We start from the raw sequence: 9,530 nt of genomic DNA, 5'->3' as shown, positions 1-9,530 counted from the left end.
ATGAAAGGTGTCATTTGCACCCAGAGAGAGAAATATGGAGACTGAATGTGGATCAAAGCATAATATTTTCACCTTTTTATTGATGTTGTCTGCTTGCCTGTTTTTTTCTTTTTCATTTTTTCCCCTTTTGATCTGATTTTTCATTTGCTGAATGATAAATGTGGAAATACATTTAGAAGAATTGCACATATTTAGCCTATATTGGATTACTTACTATCTAGGGAAGAAGGGAAAAGGGAAGGAGGGAGAAAAATTTGGAACACAGGGTTTTGCAAGGGTGAATGTTAAAAATTTTCTTTGCATATTTTCTGAAAAATTAAAAGCTATTATTATTTTTAAAAAGCTGCCATGAAACTTAACACTGAAAGAAAGAAAGAAAGAAAGAAAGAAAGAAAGAAAGAAAGAAAGAAAGAAAGAAAGAAAGAAAGAAAGAAAGAAAGAAAGAAAGAAAGAAAGAAAGAAAGAAAGAAAGAAAGAAAGAAGGAAGGAAGGAAGGAAGGAAGGAAGGAAGGAAGGAAGGAAGGAAGGAAGGAAGGAAGGAAGGAAGGAAGGAAGGAAGGAAGGAAGGAAGGAAGGAAGGAAGAAAGAAAGAAAAAACCTAAGATGGCCCATCACTTCCTGGCAAACAGAGAGAGAAGAAATGGAATCAATGTCAGATTTTATATTTTTGGGCTCAAAGATCACTGAAGATGGTGACTGTAGCCATGAAACTAAAAGATACCTGCTCACTTTGAGGTCCTACTTCACACTTCTCAGATTGGCTAAGATGACAGGAAAAGATAATGATAAATGTTGGAGGGGATTGGGAAAACTGGGACGCTGATACATTGCTGATGGATTTGTGAACTGATCCAGTCATTATGTAAAACTATGCCCAAAGGGCTGTAAAATTGTACATACCCTTTGATCCAAAAGTGCTACTAAAACAGCTGTATCCCAAAGAGATCACAGAAGAGGAAAAAGGATCTGTATGTGCAAAAATGTTTGTAGCAGCTCTTTTTGTAGTAGCAAAGAATTGGAAAATGAGTGAATGCCCATCAACTGATGAATGGCTGAATAAGTTATGGTATATGAATGGAATGGAATATTATTATTCTATAAAAGTCATGAACAGGCTGATTTTAGAAACACTTGGAAAGATTTATGTTAAATGATGCTGAGTGAAGCAAGCAGAACCAGGAAAACATTGTGCACAGCAACAATGAGATTGATTGTATGACGCTCAATCATGATAGACTTGACTTTTCAAATCAGTGATCCAAGACAATTCCAATAAACTTTAGATGAAAAGTGCTTTCTGAATCCAGAGAGAGAACTATGGAGACTGAATGCAGATCTCAGCATTTTATTTTCACCTTTTTTTCTTCTCTTTTTTTTCTCATGATTTTTCCCTTTTGGTCTGATTTTTCTCTCCTAACATGACTCATATGAAAATGTGTGAAAAATGAAGGTACATGTATAACTAAAGTAATTACATATATACTTATGTGTATACACACACACACACACACCATATATATATATTTATATACACTCTTGTTCAGTGGAAGAAAAGTTATGGCAAATATGGATAAAATACTAAAAAGCAAAAATACCACCTTTCTAACAAAGGTCTACATAGTCAAAGCTATAATTTTTTCAGTATCAATGTATGGCTGTGATAGTTGGACTATAAGGATAGATGAGTGCCACAGAATCAACACTTTTAAGAAGACTTTCTAGATGGAGTCTCTTGGTTGAGTGTCCCAAGGTACATATTTGGAAAAAAATAAAATACTAAATACTACTGAATTTATTTAAAAAAAAAAAAAAGATTATAGACAAAGGAGGGAGGGAGAAAAAATTTGGAACACAGAATCTTTTTTTTTTTTTAATTTCCATTTTTCCCTCAATAGTATTTATTTTTCCAAATACACATAGTTTCCAACATTGATTTTTAAAATATTTTTCATTTCAACTTTTTCTCCTTCCTCCCTTACCACCCCCTCCCTAAGACAACAAGCAATCTGATATAGGTTAAACATGTACAATTCGGTTACATACATAGACCTTCATACATACATACCCACATACATACACACACACACACACATATATATATATACATATGCATTTACCCATGTGTAAACAATATTAAAATGTTTGACATATAATATAGATTTCTTTCTTGATTGAATCTTTAAGTTTGATTTTGTCTAATAGCAATGATTATTAGCCCAACTTTTTTTTCCTAATAAATTCTACTCCTGATCCTTGTTCTAGTATTCTGTATATCTCTTATTTCTTATCTCTTTTAACTTTTTTACTTTAATTCTCCTCCTTAACTTGCCTTGCCAATTCCAATACACTTGTGATGGAAAGAGCCATCTTCATCCAGAGAGAGAAGTATGGAAACTAAATGTGGATCAAAGCATAGTATTTTCACCTTTTTTTTTTTTTTTTTTTTTTTTTTTTTTTGATGGTGATGTTTATTTTTGTGTTTTTTTTCCCTTTCTCATGTTTTTTCCCTTTTGAGCTGAATTTTCTTGCACAGCATGACAAATATGGAAATATGTTGAGAAGAATTTTAACCTATGGTAGATTGCTTGCTATCTACAGAAGGTGAGAGGGAGAGAGAAAGAAAAACTTGGAACACAAGGTTTTGCAAAGGTGAATGTTGAAAACTATTTTTGCATGTATTTGGAAAAAATAAAAAGCTATAATTATAGAATAAAATAAAAATTAAAAATCACACACACTCAAAAACTTGTCTTTTTATTATATAACCTCCCACCGCTGGTTCTTTCTTACTTAGGGCTATGTCTTTATAGGACAGCAGGGTCTAGTGTTCTTGATCAGCAGTTTTCCCAGACTCAAATCCCCAGGTCAGCAAGCTGTCTGGAAGGTGAAAGTTCATGTGGTTCAGGCTAAGACTCTAGCCAAATCCAACTAGCTCCAGGGTTCCCCACTTGCTGTTTCTGTGGAAATAGCCCGGAATTATTTGCACTTCACACTGGTTAATTCCTATCCTGGGATCTTTCTTCCAGTCTTCTTGGTTTATCCCAGAAGGACCTTATTCTTCCCAAAGTCTTCTTTGTTTTTTATCTGGCTATGTTCACCCTGATTTGTTTTGTTTGTGGGGGAAAACTGGAGATCTTGAAATTTTCTGAGCTACTCTATCATCCCAGAAACCTCCCCATATTTCTCATGTTGTATAAAAAAAAAATAAGGCCAAAAGGGAAAAAAGCACAAAAAAGAAAAAACAAAGTTGAAAATACCATGCTTTGATCCATAGTTCTCTCTCTGCATGAGGATGGTATTTTCCATACCACGTCTATTGGAGATGTCTTGAACAATACATTGCTGAGAAGAGCAATGCATTCTACAATTTCTAATTCTTTATCATCACTAAAAAGCATACTTCCAAATTGTTGTCTAAAATGGGTAGAGCACTTCACAACTCCACCAATGATGTATTAATGTACTTATTTTTTTCCACAACCCTTCCAGCATTTATCATTTTCCTTTTCTGTCATGTTAGTCAATCTGATGGGTGTGAGGTAGTTCCTCAAAGTTCTTTTGGCTTGCATTTCTCTAATCAATAGTGATTTGGAGAATTTTTTATGTGACTATTGATAGCTTTGATTTCTTTTTCTGAAAATTGCCTGTTCAAATTATTTTGACTTCTTATCAGATCTTTTGGCTAATGCTTTCATAAATTTAGCTTAGTTTCCTATACATTTGGGAAATGAGATCTTTATCAGAAAAACTTGCTATAAAATTTTCCCCAGTTTTCTATTTTCCTTCTAACTTTGGCTGCATTGGTTTTATTTGTGCAAAACTTTTTTAAAATTTTCATGTAATGAAAATTATTCTATTTTACCAACCATGATCCTATCTCTTGTTTGGTCATAAACTCTTCCATTACCCATAAATCTTCACAGATTCATTTTTCACGCTCCCCTAATTTATTTATTTTTTTATGTCTTTATTAACTTTTATGTCTAAATCATTTCCCCATTTTGACATTATTTTGGTATATAGTGTTAGATGTAGATCTATGCATCGTTTCAACCAAACTGTTTTCTAGTTTTCCAAGCAATTTTTGTCAATGATGAGTTCTTGGATTTGGAGGTCTATCATATATTTGATTAATATGATTATTTATTACTGTGTATTATATACCTGATCTGTTCCACTGATCAACTACTCTGTATCTTAGCCAGCAATAGATTGTTTTGGTGATTACCACTTTGTAGCAATAATTTGAATTCTGGGGGCAGCTAGGTAGCCCAGTGGATAGAGCACCAGCCCTGAAGTCAGGAGGGCCTGAGTTCAAATTTGACCTTAGACACTTAACACTTCCTAGTTTGAGACCCTAGACAAGTCACTTAATCCCAATTGCAGGAACAAAACAAACAGATAAATAATAATAATTTGAAATCTAGTACTTCATAGTTTTTTTTTCACTGATTCCCTTGATCTTCTTGATTTTTTTGTTTTTCCAGATACTATTTTTTTTTTTAAAACAGAACTTCTCTTTTTAATCTTGCTGTTTTTTTATTGGTGATATACAGAAATGCTGATAATTTTTGTGGGTTTATTTTATATTCTTCAACTTTGAAGTTGTTTCAATTAGTTTTTCAGTTGATTTTCTATCATTCTCAAAGTAAACCATTATATCATCTACAAATAAAGTGATAATTTGCTTTCTTTATTGGCATTGGTTATTCCCTTGATTTCTTTTTCTTGTCATATTACTATAAGTTCATGTACAAAATTTAGTAATAATAGTGATAGAGGACATCCTTGCTTTATTCCTTATTTTCTTGGAAAGGCTTCTAGTTTATCATTATAGAAAATGCTTGCATTTAATTTTAGATATTATATTTAGAAAAATGCTCCTCACCAATTTATAAAGTTTGATTTATCCTATGCTTTATAATGCTTTTAATAGAAATGGGTATTGTATTTTGTCAAAAGCCTTTTCTGCACCTAGTGAAACAATCACATGATTTTCATTGTTTTATTTTTAATTTGGTCAGTCATGCTCATAGTTTTATTAATATTGAACCAGCACTGCATTCTTGGTATAAATATAGCCACAGAATATGATTTTTATAATCTAATATTGATTTAAATTGTTTATATCATTATTCATGAAGGAAATTTTTCTATATTTTTTGTTTTGCCTAATCCTGGTTTTAGTTCCAAGGCTATTATGTCATTGAATGAATTTGATAGGATTTTTTGCATACTTATTTTTTCTTTTTGTTGAAGCAATTGGGGTCAAGTGATGTACCCAGGGTGACACAGCTAAGAAGTATTAAGTGTCTGAGACCAGATTTAAACTCAGGTACTCCTGACTTCAGGGCTGGTGCTCTAGCTGCCCCATATACTCTATTCACTGTGCCACCTAGCTGCCGAATGATTTGTTTTTCTAATATAGGGTTATTTAAATATTTTATTTCCTCTTCTCTTAAATACTATAATATCCCATTCACATGCAGTTATGATTGCTAACTATTCTCTTTTTTCACCCTTCCCCTTCTCACATGTTTTGTTTCTGATGATTGTCTCCTTTTAATCTGCTTTCCATCTTAACACCCCCCATTTCTATTTACGCTTTCTATTCTAGTTCCCTTTTGAGCAAGATGAATTTATAACCCAACTGTGTCGATGCGTAATGAAAAGCAAAATGAGCAGAACCAAGTGTATACTTGTATACAGTAATAGCAGAATTGTTTTAAGAACAACTTTGAGTAACCAAGACATTCTATTATAAATACCCAAATTAACCTCAAAGATTCCATGAAGAAAAATGCCGTTTGAATGCAAAAAGGAATATTGCTGTGGTGTAGGAAATGATGAACTGGTTGATTTGGGAAAAGGAAGGAAGATGCTGTCCATCTTCAAAGAAACAGATAGGAGGAAATAAGCATAGTATAGTCTTACATATATGTGTATGAGTGATCATGCGCCTATATATCTATGTTTAAAGATGGCTATGCATATAAATGTGTATATGGAATACATGGGAGCTGTTGGATTACATGGGAGCTACCTGCCAATGGCTGCTGGAGATCCAACCCAGAATGGATTTCCTCTTGTGAGAGGATGATACAAGGAGACCGAGAGGCAGTTGCTGTTCTCTGACCTCCAGACTGTGGCATTGTCTGACCTCTCTCCTCTTCCCTCTGCCTCCAATTTATCTCATTCCTAGTCGAAACACTTGTGTCAGAAAACCCGCTGCCTTGCAACTCCTTCAGATGTTATGATCCACAGCTGTGGAGGCTCTCAGAGAATTGACCTGTCCCTTAACACATACACACATATATTATACATATATGCATATACAATCTCCTTATATGTATATATAATCTTCTTTTGGGTGGGGGGTGGGGAAGGAGAGGAAAAAAATAAATTAAAAAGTGCCCTGGAGAGAACAACAATAACTACAATAACAAAACAAAACAAAAAAACAAAAAACAAAAAACAAGAAAGCAAAGTTAGACAGCTTTGAAAACAATAGTATTTATTTTATAAATGTTCTTGAAATGGAAATTTATTGTTTTATATTGAATCCTCTCTTATGGTCTGCTGTATGTAGGGCAAAGTAGGCTTTGTTTTCTTTTCTCATTTTGGATTTAACTATAAAGTAAAAAAATTACCAAAAAAGAAAAAAGATTGCTTTTTAGGTATTTTCTTTTTTTCTTAATCAACTGGAATTTTATTTTTTAATAATAGCATTTTAATTTTCTTTTTATTTTTTATTAATTTTATAATTATAACATTTTTTAACAGTACATATGCATAGGTAATTTTTTTTTTTTTTTACAACATTATCCCTTGTACTCCTTTCTGTTCCGAATTTTCCCCTCCTTTCCTCCACCCCCTCCCCTAGATGGCAGGCATTCCCATACATATTAAATATCTTATAGTATATCCTAGGTACAATATATATTTTGTTGTTGTTGTTGCAAAGGAAGAATTGTATTCGGAAAATAATCTGGGAAGAAAAACAAAAAAAATAGCATTTTTATTTTCAAAATACATGCAAAGATAGTTTTCAACATTCACCCTTGCAAAATCTTGTCCCAATTTTTTCCCTCACTTTCCCCAATCTCCTCTCCTGAACAGCAAGTAATCCAATATATGTTAAACACATGCAATTCTTCTATACATATTTCCACAATTATCATGCTGCATTTATAGATATTTTCAAGTCATTTTCTCCTGTTTGTATTTTGAATTTCTCTGTCACCACAGTAACTTGTAACAATTAATTTTTTGTTTGTTCATTATTCCAGTTTACTTCTTGACTTTGGACTTTCTGTTAGTGTTGGGCTCTGCTCACTTTTGGGGTGGGAAGATAGTCAAGTCTGAGCTACTGTCTTTTATGTTCTTCTACTGCTTTCCGGGATCTGTAAGTGTTCAGTGCTTCCAAAGCAGTATGATCCAAGAAGAAGTCTATTCACCACTCTCCTGGTCTGTGCTCTGCAAATTTTTGGTTTGGATGTCTTGGCTTGTGGATAGTGGAATTTCCACAGATTCAGTAACAGCACTCTAAGGAGGTTCTACAGGTTTCCCACCTTATATATTCCCACCCAAGTTCTCTCCCTCCGTCCACTCCTCTCCAATTCTGAGGGAGGATGAAATATGATACCCATTATATATGAAGTTACATTATGAATTATATATGAAGTCATGTAAAACATGTTTCCACATTCATCATGTTCCCCATCTACCAGTCCCCTAAAAGGTAAGGAAAATAAAGAAAGGGGGGGAAAGCGTGCTTCAACTTGAACTCTAAGAGTATCGGTTCTCTTTCTGGAGATGGGAAGTTGGGGGCCTGCAAATATTTACTGTTCCCAAAGTGATCTGAGCCAGGACAAAGTCTGCTTCCCAGTCTGAACTGTGTAAATTTCTGACCTGGATTTAGATCTGTTGCTAACAAATGGTCAAGTGTCGCTAAACTGACTTTCTATCAATCAGCTGAGAAACTCTGCTGATTCCGAATGCAAGAACTGCAAGCTCCCTTTAGGTCTATCATTCCTGCCCTGATTATTCCTTTGCAGGATTCAAACGGTCAGAAGCTGGAACTGAGATGCTGCTCTGCACCTGGAGTTGGAGCCACACTTCTGCTACTTGTTTCTGAACACAGCAGACTCTCAATGCTTATTCCATCCATCCACCTAAATGTTTTTTTTTTGTTATTCTCTGTATATAATGTTCCACCATCCGTCCTTATGCTTTTGCATGGACTGTCCTTTGGATCTGGAATGTTCTGCTTCACCTCTTCCCTTCTAAAGACATTTCAAAACTTAAGTGGGTATCTAAGAGGCACAGTGGGTGTTGCTTAAAGTAGTAAGACTTAAGTTCAAATCTGGCCTCGAGAAACTTATCAGTTGACACCTGGGCAAGTTAACTAACCTCAGTTTGCGTCAGTTTTTTCATCTGTAAAATGGGGACAATCACAGCATTTACTTCAAAAGGTGGTTCTGGGGATTGAATGAGAGAGTAACTGTAAAGCTTAGTGCCTGGCACATAGTAAGCACTGCGGTAAACGTTGCTGTTATTATGTTACCTTCCTTAAGAGCCCTTTCCTGCTTTCAACAATCATGAGCATCGCTTCATATTTGTAGTCACTTTTCTAGAGAGCAAGGACATATCACTTTTGTTTTCCTAGCCATACCTTCTAGCACCGTGCCCAACACACAGTAGGGATTTTTAAATGCTTTTAGACTGATTGACGTTTGTACTTCAATTGATAGGCAACAGGGAGACAGTAAAGAGTGTGACTTCGTTTACAAGGAAAGCATGCCAGAAGAGGAGCGGACTCGGAAGTCCCGCCCGGAGCCTATTTCCGTGGCTCAGGTGAGGGGGACTGAAGTCCCGGACTAGGATGACGCTAGTGCTGATAGAAAGTAGGGACCAACGAGTACAGCCGGCCTGAGGCTCTCTTCTCCCCTCCCCCCGCGAAAGAAGACTCCGAAGCTCTGGGACAGTTGGGGGAATTCAGAAGGGGGTGGCGGAGAGGCAGCTGTCCTTTAGAAGGGCCGTGGGGGCCGAAGAGGCGGAGTAGGGGAGGTGCAGGCAGCAACAGGTGCATCGAGACTTGGCCCCACCCTAGCCCGGCTGGGTCCGCCCCTCCCTCCTTTCCCCTTCGCTTTCTCGGAGAGGGAAGGGAGAGGCGGGGCCTGGGGTTTGTTCCCAGACTGGTACCCCCTCCCCTCCGCAAATTCTCTGGGGAGCCTGGGCAGGCGCCGGCTTTGGAGGGGGAAAGCATCCGGAGACAGTGCAATTTCACGGAGGCTCGGAGAGGCTAGGGATCCTGCGGATCGGCAGGCTCAGTAGTGGGGTCTCAATTCCTCAGGGAGGCGGGGTAGGACCGGGAGGCGGGAACTCTCCCCATCCCCCCACCTCAAGAGCATAAAAAACACCAAAGTGGACCAACCGGCCAGGGAAGTAGGAGGGTGGGGGAGGGTGTGCTTTACATAATGGGCGGAGCCAAGAGAGAATCCCTCCTTTATCTACGGGGGTGTGTGTGG

The sequence above is a fragment of the Sminthopsis crassicaudata genome, chromosome 5 (assembly GCF_048593235.1).
Source record: "Sminthopsis crassicaudata isolate SCR6 chromosome 5, ASM4859323v1, whole genome shotgun sequence".
Taxonomy (NCBI): domain Eukaryota; kingdom Metazoa; phylum Chordata; class Mammalia; order Dasyuromorphia; family Dasyuridae; genus Sminthopsis; species Sminthopsis crassicaudata.
The sequence above is the reverse complement of the archived record's forward strand: the minus strand, read 5'-3'. Positions refer to the sequence as shown.